The following is an 11,426-nucleotide window of genomic DNA, read 5'->3' on the forward strand; positions in this document are numbered from 1 at the left end:
GGGCTGCCTACTACTAAGTAGTAACTAAAAGGAATTCATGATTAAAAATAAATACCAATTGGCTGGCTGGCTGGTGAATTGGCTGGTCACTCTTCTCTCTAGAAGATTCTCGATTCTCCTTTTTTTTCTCATGTTTCGTAACCACTGCACCTTTCTTCTTGATATATATATATATATAATATATATATTATATTATATATATTGGTAGTATATATATATATAATATATATATATATATATATATATATATATATATATTATATGTATTATATGATTAGTGTCTTAAGGACATTTGCAGGATATGAAATAACCACGCTTGGCAAATTTTGTGTGAAGGGTGGGGGGTTGAGTAGGGGAGGAGGAGGAGGGTGTGAAATATTTCATTGAGAGAAAAATAAATGAAAAACAAACAAGCAAAGAAATAAACAAACACCTAAGCAGTCATTTACCGGAGCTGTTTTTATTTGTGTATTTGGTGTCTGTTGTTGTTGTTCTTGTTGTTGTTGATGATGATGATGATGATGATGATGATGATGATGATGATGATGATGATGATGATGATGGTGATGATGATGGTGATGATGATGATGATGATGATGGTGATGATGGTGATGATGATGATGATGTTGGTTGTGGTGGGGGTGGTGATGATGATATGATGATGATGATATGATGGTGATGGTGTTGGTGGTGGTGGTGGCGGCAGTGGGTGTGGTGGTGTTGGTGGTGATGATGATGATAATGATGTTGCTTAGGTTGGTGTGCTTTGATTCTGTTGTTCTTGTTTGCTTTTGTTGTGCTTGTTTTTTTTTTATTTTTGTTTTTATGTTCTTTTATTTATGAGAGAAGCGCAAAAAATCTGCAGGGAATTTGGTAACATATTTATTCTATCATTTACGGTTTCATATTACTCGCTGACACCATTTCTACTTTGATTTAATCGCTCAAACACAGATATATATATATATATATGTGTGTGTGTGTGCGTGTGTGTGTGTGTGTGTGTGTGTGCATACATCTAGGCGTACGCATAGCTGTGTGGTAACAGGTTTACTTCCACTGAGTGACACATTGAGCAAGTGTCTTCTACTTTTACCTCGGCAGACCAAGACTTTTTGAGTGAAATTGTTTGACAAAAATGAAGACCCCTCGGGTATATTATATATATATATATATATATATATATATAACATATATATAATATATATTATATATATATATATATATATATATATATATATAATATATATATATATATAAATATATATATATTATATATATATATATACATATATATATTTTTATTTATATCTCTATATATAAAACTGAAATGCGTTTTTACCGCTTGGTAAGCTTTCAATGCCACTACATCCGTCCGATTCGATCCAAAAATTACAGGGACATGTAGAATGAGTGGGACGATGCGCGTGGGCTACCTTAGAAATCCCTATCTTAAAAGGTGTGGTTGCTAGGGGCCATCTTCCTACCTCACCCTATTTCCTCCAGTACTCTGTCACTCCTTCATTTGACAATGACAACCAACTACCGGTATTTAATGTAAAGTCTCCTCAAATCGCTCTGTAGCTATTTACTCTCTTCCAAGAACATTTTCACTCACTCTTATCGCTTACCTTCCTATACATTTACTCATGTATCTCTCAGCGTTCATAGGACAGTAACAAATATTACTCGCCATCCCCATCGCCATCGCATTCTATTGTCTACCTGTCAACACACACACACACACACACACATATATACATATATATAATATATATTTTTATTTTTATGTTTTTGCTTTTGGTTTTTTACTGTTTCATTTCCCTATAGTGGTTTTATCTCTAATTTAATTCTACAGCGTGCACACACACCACCAAACACACACACACACACACACACACACACTATATGTAGCCCCAGTACACCCGAATGAAATCGGGTTCTCTTCATCAAAATGTGAAAAGGGGTCTACAATTATCATCGCCAACAACTATGTATGTCTTCCTCACTCACTCACTCTTTTTCCTAATGATAATTATCATCGCCACCACCAAACAAACAATCTGGGCAATCTTCTCTTATAACAAATCTGTTTAATTTTACATTGCAACGACGTCTCCACATCCGCCGTCTCTATTTATTCTGCAAATGACCAGAACTCGGGAAACTTACTTTAGTGTTCTATGGTCTATGACCAGAACTCGGGAAACTTGGTTGAGTGTTCTATGGTCTATGACCAGAACTCGGGAAACTTGCTTGACTGTTCTATGGTCTATGACCAGAAATCGGGAAACTTGGTTGAGTGTTCTATGGTCTATGACAGAACTTGGGAAACTTGGTTGTGTCCTCATCTTATAAAATGTGGCCCCAGTAGACCCAAATTAAATCGGGTATATTAACCAAAAGGTGAAAAGGGGTATAAATGGGGCTGGAAGGGGATTACAATTTAAAGGAACGGGGTTTTGTTTAGCAATTCTCTGTTACATCAAGCTAAAAAATTTGCTCCAGCCTTTTAATCGTCAATGTGTTGCCGTCCATGATGAAGTTTTGAATGCTTGCCATCGTGAGTCTACTGTCGTGAGAAAGAATCAAGTCAAAACTTGGTTTTTAGGGATTTTCTTTTACATCAAGTTCAAACTTTTACGCCAGCCGTTGAACTGTCAATACGTGCTGTCCGTCGTTAAGAAATGCCAGCCATGGTGACTCTACTATCCTCAAATTCTATCCCTTCAAACTTTGGTTTCCAATATTTTATTATTTTTATTCAGCTCGCAAGTTCGTCTGTCCCTTTTTAAATGTTTTAGTGTTTTGCTGTCTGTCTTGAAGCAGACCTTTCCTTTGTAACTGCTGATATTTATGATTGATCTTTCTAAATATTTTATTTCTCAACTTACTCAAGATTTTTGTGTTTATAAATGGGAGAGAGATACATAAAGATAGAGAGAAGAGAAAGCGAGGGAGAGAGTCCGAGAGAAAGGAAGAGTAAGAGAGTGGGAAAGTGAGAGAGAAAGGAGAAAGAAACAAAGAGGGAGAATCATCATCATCATCATCATATTTAACGTCCGTTTTCGTGCTAGAGCACGGGTTGGACAGTTTGACAGGGGTCTGGGAAGCCAGGAGGCTGCACCAGGCTCCAGTCTGATCTGGCAGTGTGTTTCGACAGGTGGATGCCCTTCCTAACGCCAAACCACTCTGTGAGCGTAGTGGGTACATTTTTCGTGCCGCACTGCACAGGTGCCAGGGGGGCTGGCAGCGGCCATGATCGGTTGGTGCTTTTTACGTGCCACCAGCACAGAAGCCAGTCAAGGCGGCGCTGCAATCCGCCACGTTCGGATGGTGCTTTTTACGTGCTGAAAGGAAGCAACAGAAAGTAACAACCACACTCTTACCCGCGCGTAGAGCGGGTCACCTTCAGCTAGTATATATATATATATGTATATATATGTATGTGTGTATGTATGTATGTATGTATGTATATATGTATGCATGCATGTATGTATGCATGTGTGTATGTATGTATGTATATATGCATGTATGTGTGTGTGTGTATGTATGTATGTATGTAAGTATGTATGTATGTATGTATGTATGTATGTATGAATGAATGAATGTATATATGTATGTATGTAAATATATATACTGACATAACCGAAGTAAATAGATACCCTTATGATCATTAAAATATACTGAAATCTGAAATTATACATTCAGATTAACTATTAATTGTTAAAATGTGAACATTTAATATTCAGTAGACATGCCCTTTACATTTGTCAATGCAAGGACCCTATTAGTCATGTTACTGAGCAGGTGATGAATATTCTTTTATGGAGTTTCTTGCCAAGTTTCCTGCAGGAATCTCAAAAGATCTGGCCTCGAAGATACTTTCATGTCCTTTTTATGAAGTGTCCTGTCCATTATCTTCCAGAGGTGTTCAATAGGGTTCATAGCTTATGACAAGCTTGGCCATAGAAGCTATTTAATGCCATTCTCATCCAACAAATCTCGGCTCATTTTAGCCGTGTGACAAGGAGCCCCATTTTCCATAAAAAATGAATCTTCTTTAATAATTTCACCGTAGAGAAGATTGAAAGGAGTCATTTCTGCAATAAGGACACATATTTATCTGAGTTTATGTTTCCCTCACACTCCACCAGCTCTGATCAAGCATTGCTCAAAATTGCTCCCCAGACCATAATAGCTTGCCATGTTTCATTGTTGGCTGCAATATTTTCACATCAAATTCTTGATCACAGAGTCTCCAGATCCACACTCGACCACAGCCATGAAATACAGCACATTTGGACTCATCAGAGAATATGTCAGAGTCCCAAAATGCTAGTAGCTTCTCCACCATCTCACTGACGCAATCTTTTCTTTGCTTGATGTTGGCTGGTCGAAGAAATGGCTTCCTTCTTGTTGCTCTGCCATAGTAGCCAAGCTTGTGGAGACACGTAACAGCTGTTCTGGGACTGACATCAGCTTGTTCTGCTATGCCAGAGGCCTTGAAACGAAGACAATCCTCTATACATCTCTTAACAAAGTGAAGGGTCCTGTCAGAGGGCCCTTGTTGATCTGGGTGAGGTGATGAGGACTCTTTCCTCTTTCTGGTGAATTGCACAATATATATATATATGTATATATATATATATATTGGATATATATATATTATATATATGTATGTATATGTATATATATATATCCATATTTATATACACACATATATATATATGTATATGTGTTATATATATATATATATATATATATATATATATATATATATATATGTATGGTATACATATACATATATATATGTGTGTATATATATATATGGATATATATATATATATATATATACAGGCACACACACACACACACACACACACACACACATATATATATATATATATATATGTAGAGAGAGAGAGAGAGAGAGAGAGAGAGAGACGCATGCACAACAGAAATATGGATTCAAAGAATTAATCCGATCTTATGAGCTCTCCCCCGGGTTTACAACATAATAATATATTTACATAAGCGCATCTATCTGCATCTGTATTTGGGACGTGCTTAGCATCGCTGACTTAAACACACCAATGTTATATTATAATTCTAAAACGTTCACTTCAGACTTTTGATATTACCAGGCAAAACATGGTAAAATATGTTGCAATATTCCATGCTGCGTAAGGCGGTGAATTGGCCGAGTCGTTAGCACGCCGAACAAAATGCTTAGCGTCATTTCGTCCGTTTTCACGTTCTGAGTTCAAATGCCGCGCGCGGCTGACTTTGCCTTTTATTTTTTTCGGGGTCGATAAAATAAGTACCAGTTGAGTAGTAGAGTCTATTTTATCGATTTAAACCTTCCCCGAAATTGCTGGTCTTGTGCCAAAATTTGAAACTAATATTGGAACGCCCTACGATTCAAGATATTGGCTTCAAATTTTGGCACAAGGCCAGCAATGTCGGGGGAGGTTTAAATCGATAGTGCTTGAGGAGACCTATTGAGTCAAGTACATCAACATCAAAATAAAAATCAAATGGAAATTGAAGTTGTGATACCTGTGCTGGTGGCATGTAAAAAGCACCATCTGAACGTGGCCGATGCCAGCGCACCCTTGACTGGCGTCCGTGCTGGTGACACGTTAAAAACACCAACCGACCGTGACCGTTCCCAGCCTCATCTGGCCCCAGTGCCGATGGCACGTAAAAAGCACACACTACACTCTTTGAGTGGTTGGCGTTAGGAAGGGCATCCAGCTGTAGAAACACTGCCAGATCAGACTAGATCCTGGTGAAGTCTCCTGGCTTCCCAAATCCCAGTCGAATCATCCAACCCATGCTGGCATGGAAAACGAACGTTAAACGATAATGATGATGACTGGAACTGGCAGAATCGTTACTGAGTCGGTTGAAATGTCACCGAGGTTGATGTTATCTTTCATTCTTTCGGGATCGATAAAATAAGGATCAGTTTAGGACTGGGATCGATGTAATCGACTTACCCCTCTTTCGAAATTGCCTGCCTTGAGCTAAAATGTGAAACCAGTTGAAGACACACAAGATGTCGAAATATCGTTCAATAGATAACAATGGCACTCTTCTTTTGAGTCTATTATTATTAATATTATTATTATTATTATATCATCATCATCACCATCATTATTATTATTTTATTATTATTATCATTATTTTATTATATTATTATTATTATTATTATTATATTATTTTATTATTTTATTATTATTATTATTATTATTATTATCTTATTATTGTTGTTATTATTATTATTATTATTATATCATTATTATTATTGTTGTTATTATTATCATTATTATTGTTGTTATTATTATTATTATTATTATTATTATCATTATTATTATCATCATCATCATCATCATCATCATCATCACCACCATTATTATTATTACTATTAATGTTTACATTAGTCTTTTGAAATTTTTTTTTATCATTACGCAGTTTGTTTAAAAATGCTATTTTCTACTTCATAAAAATTATTTATTTTATCAGTGAATATAAAAGCATTTTTTCGTGTTCTTAATAACTGCATAAAGTTTATTTTGGAAGGAGTTAGTTTATTTACAGAAACGTCTATAGCTAGTATGTCTAACAAGTTGGATTCAAAAAGTTTTTTCAAGTTCTTTAATTCTTGGTGGGCTTACTTCTATTTTGATGCCGAAATGTCCAATGCTTACATCCAAAGCATCAGAATCGCAAACGAAAGCTTTCAATTGTATGCACGAAACTAGACAACGTCCTTCCTTTTCTCCAAGGGTTTATATATAGAGAACTAGTTTGTTTGTTTGTGTGGAAATGGTATTCGTAGAATATGCGAAGTTGTACCGATCCTGCTTGGTGTTATAATTCCAGCTCATAGAAAGTGTGTTGTTATGAAATGCCACTTGTCTTATACTGTGGGGTCTGATACAAATCTGTAATCTGTAGCAGCACAGCAGGGCCAACCCTAGGGTTGCTTGCGCAACCTGAACTTAGGCGTGTACAAGCTGACGGTCTTGGGCAGAATCGTTAGCACGCCGGGCGAAATGCGTTGCCGTATTTCGTCTGCCGTTATGTTCTGAGTTCAAATTCCGCCGAGGTCGACTTTTCTTTTCATCCTTTCGGGATCGATTAAATAAGTACCAGTTACGCACTGGGGTCGATATAATGGACTTAATCCGTTTGTCTGTCCTTGTTTGTCCTGTCCTCTCTGTGTTCAGCCCCTTGTGAGTAGTAAAGAAATAGGTCTTGGAAATTTCCTTGTCTTTGTCACGTCCTCCTTTGAGCCTCCGACCACATGGCCCTCCGAGCGACTGCCCGAGTTGCAGGTATCTTGAGCCGGCCCTGCTGCTCAGTATAGGACTGTAGTATACTACAGGATCAAAACTCCCCAATAGAATATATTTCATGTTACGCAAAGAAGCGGTGCACAATACTAGAATTTTCGACTCGAGTCAAATATAACAAACTACTTCAAATTATTGTTAGAGTGCCCACATAAATGGGGTCAATTTCGATATCGATCCCTTTGGGGTCAATAAAATAGACATCTATCAACTAATTCCTGGGGTTGATGCCACCAACTACCCAACTTCCCCACTAAAATTGCTGGTCTTGTGCCAAAACTTGAAAGAGGTACATTTCTATATTTGAGAGATGAGGAATTATGTACATTTGACGGATATTTGTCCTCCTCTTGTTTGTTGTCAACATAACGTTTCGGCTCATATACTCTCCAGCCTTCCTCAAGTGTCTTGGGGAAATTTCGAACCTGGGTTCTCATTCCTAAGGTATTTTAAAAGAAGCAGTACATATGCTAGGACATAATAACCTCCTAAGCAGACCTAGTGGAGATATAAGTAGCATATGGGAACTGGTATTAAGGAAGGATAGAAAAATATTAGATTTATAAGCCCTAAAATTCATCCCATAATTGCCCACGGGCATATGGCGTTGTGGTTAAGAGCGCGGGTTACTAACCCCAAGATTCCCAGTAACCTGAATAATAATAATAATAATAATAATAATAATAACAATAATAACAATAATAATAATAATAATAATAATAATAACAATAATAATAATAATAAGTTACTGAGCAAATATAAAGATCTTGAAATAGAAATCAGCAAAATGTGGAACCTGAAGACTGAAACAATACCTGTTGTCATAGGTGCCCTGGGAATGATAGCGAAAGGGACTGATTGCTACCTAACTCAGATACCAGGAAACCCCAAAATGGCAGAAATTCAAAAGATAATGCTCATGGGAACTGCTCATATCCTACGCAAAATACTCTCTATGTAATCCCAAGGTTTAAAACAAACTTTTTTTTTACTTATTTATTAGACATTCACTAGTACAACACCAAAAAAAAATATATATATATATGGCAGATTAGGCATAACAACAACGTGAACTTCCAACCTGTTGTCTCTTGAGGTCTCTGGATGAGACTTGGAGCCAACTTGTACATACATAAAGCAAAAGTCAAACATAGAATAATAATATTAATAATAATAATGATGATGATGATGATGATGATGACGACGATGATCATGATGATGATGATCATGATGATGATGGTAATAATAATAATAATAATAATAATAATAAATATAATAACAACAACAACAACAACATCGAAATTTCCCCGGGACAGCTGAAAAAGGCTGGAGAATATATCAGCCGAAACGTTGTGTTAAGAACAAACAAGATGAGGACAAATATCCGTCAAATGTAAATAATGTAAATGACTGAAAGACGTATTTCTTCAAAGTTTCTCTTCAAACCTATCAAAAGAATGTAAGTTTGTACATGGTTAAGGTATGCAAACATCTGATAGGAATGCACTTTTATACGTTCACCAATTGTAAACGGTATACGTTCATAAAAGAGTGAATGTAGGCAGTAGAAATATTCCTGGTTTCGCAGGCAACATTTTTTTACTGGCAAATAAATAACATTATTGACGAGCACAATAGAGTAGGTGGTAAGAGCCACGCGACTGAAATTGTTCACAGGCTTTCAATTCCTAAGAGCATGTATTTTTTCCTGCCACCCACGATGGTTATAACTTTGAGAAAAAAAAAACTTGTACACCATCATAATTTTCATCTCTTTTTGGCTGTGTGGTAAGTAGCTTCTTTACCAGCCACATGGTTCCGGGTTCAGTCCCACTGCGTGGCACCTTGGGGAAGTGTCTTCTACTACAGCCCCGGCCGACCAAAGCCTTGTGAGTGGATTTGGTAGACGGAAACTGAAAGAAGCCTGTCGTATATATGTATATATATATATATATATATATAGGTATGTATGTGTGTGTTTGTGTGTCTGTGTTTGTCCCCCTAGCATTGCTTAACAACCGATGCTGGTGTGTTTACGTCCCCGTCACTTAGCGGTTCGGCAAAAGAGACCGATAGAATAAGTACTGGGCTTACAAAGAATAAGTCCCGGGGTCGAGTTGCTCGATTAAAGGCGGTGCTCCAGCATGGCCACAGTCAAATAACTGAAACAAGTAAAAGAGAATATATATATATATATATATATGCATATATATAATTATAACAAAAAGGATTTGCAACAAGTTGCATGACCACATACCGCAAATTTTAGAAATACCAGCCAAAGGACTACTATTTCTTTTTTCTGTGGTCATGCAAATTGTTGCTAACCCTTATTGTTATAATTATATAAGTTTTTACCGAATATGGTCCTTTTCCATACCGAAATACTACTAGGTGAAATTTGTTGATTTTATTAAATTAATTATCTTTCACCCTATATCTGTAATGTATATATATATATACATACGTATATATATATATATGCATACATACATACATACATACATACATACATACATACATACATACATACATACATACATACATACATACATACATACATATGTATATATAAATATATATATATAAAATATCGTGTACATTAAAACACATTAAGAGGCTTCCATCATAGGAAAGCCTTGTGCTAGAAAGAGCAGTAAACAACTCAAACCACTAATTAGGGATAAATCTTCGAAGGGAAGATTTTATATACACACACACACATACCCACGCACACACACACACACACACACACACACACACATACATATATATATATATGTATACATACATATATAAATATCTGTGTCACGCACAAGTATTGCAAAATCAACTTCTTGACCTTTCATGACTAATAATAATTTTAAAAATTAAGATTGGCAATACAATATGGTATTGTATTTCGAGATCCCTATTTCAGCAATATCGAGGAATATGTTGTCATGAAACGCGCGTAGTAATCCTATATGTACATATCGTGGATAATGTCGTTCAATAATGATTAAGTTGCTTGAGGGTGATTCTGTCTATTAAATCTATCTATATATATTTTGGTACCACTAAATTGAACATCTCTCCCCTGTGGACTCGGAAATAGCTTTCCTAATATTAATTAATTATTAATTATATATATATACATAGTTGAAATTTACACTAGAACAAATAAGAATACAGGTGTATATATATGTATATATTATATATAATATATATATATATATAAGGTATGTATGTGTGTGTTTGTGTGTGTCTGTGTTTGTCCCCCTAGCATTGCTTAACCAACCGATGCTGGTGTGGTTTACTGACGGTCCCCGTCACTTGGCGGTTCGGCAAAAGAGACCGATAGAATAAGTTACTGGGCTTACAAAGAATAAGTCCCGGGGTCGAGTTGCTCGATAAAGGCGGTGCTCCAGCATGGCCACAGTCAAATAACTGAAACAAGTAAAAAAGAATAATATATATATATCTTATATGCAGATATATATTTATAACACAAAGGATTTGCAACAAGTTGCATGACCACATATACACCGCAAATTTTAGAAATACCAGCCAAAGGAACTACTATTCTTTTTTCTGTGGCATGCAATTTTGCTAACCCTTATTGTTATAATTAATATAAGTTTTTACGAATATGGTCCTTTTCCATACCGAAATACTACTAGGTGAAATTTGTTGATTTTATTAAATTAATTATCCTTTCACCTATATCTGTAATGTATATATATTATACATACGTATATATATATATAATGCAATACATACATACATACATACATACATACATACATACATACATACATACATACATACTACATACATACATACTACATATGTATATATAAATATATATATAATAAAATATCGTGTACATTAAAACACATTAGCTTTCCATCATAGGAAAGCCTTGTGCTAGAAAGACGTAACAACTCAAACCACTAATTAGGGATAAATCTTCGAAGGAAGATTTTATATACACACACACACATACCCACGCACACCACAACACACACACACACACCCACATACATATATATATATATGTATACATACATATATAAATAT

At 35.7% G+C, this 11,426-nt stretch overlaps 1 protein-coding gene across 1 annotated transcript in view; it reads left to right on the forward strand.

Moving 5' to 3' along the window:
• Window positions 1-1,483: 1,483 nt before the first annotated feature.
• Window positions 1,484-11,426, forward strand: part of LOC118761435 (putative leucine-rich repeat-containing protein DDB_G0290503) — a gene marked incomplete at its 3' end in the record, with an annotated part of 20,411 nt that continues 10,468 nt past the window's right edge. Inside the window, exon 1 of the mRNA XM_036499308.1 lies at window positions 1,484-1,505. The remainder of the gene's footprint in view (window positions 1,506-11,426) is intronic.

This window comes from Octopus sinensis, unplaced genomic scaffold (assembly GCF_006345805.1).
Source record: "Octopus sinensis unplaced genomic scaffold, ASM634580v1 Contig13527, whole genome shotgun sequence".
Classification (NCBI taxonomy): Eukaryota; Metazoa; Mollusca; class Cephalopoda; order Octopoda; family Octopodidae; genus Octopus; species Octopus sinensis.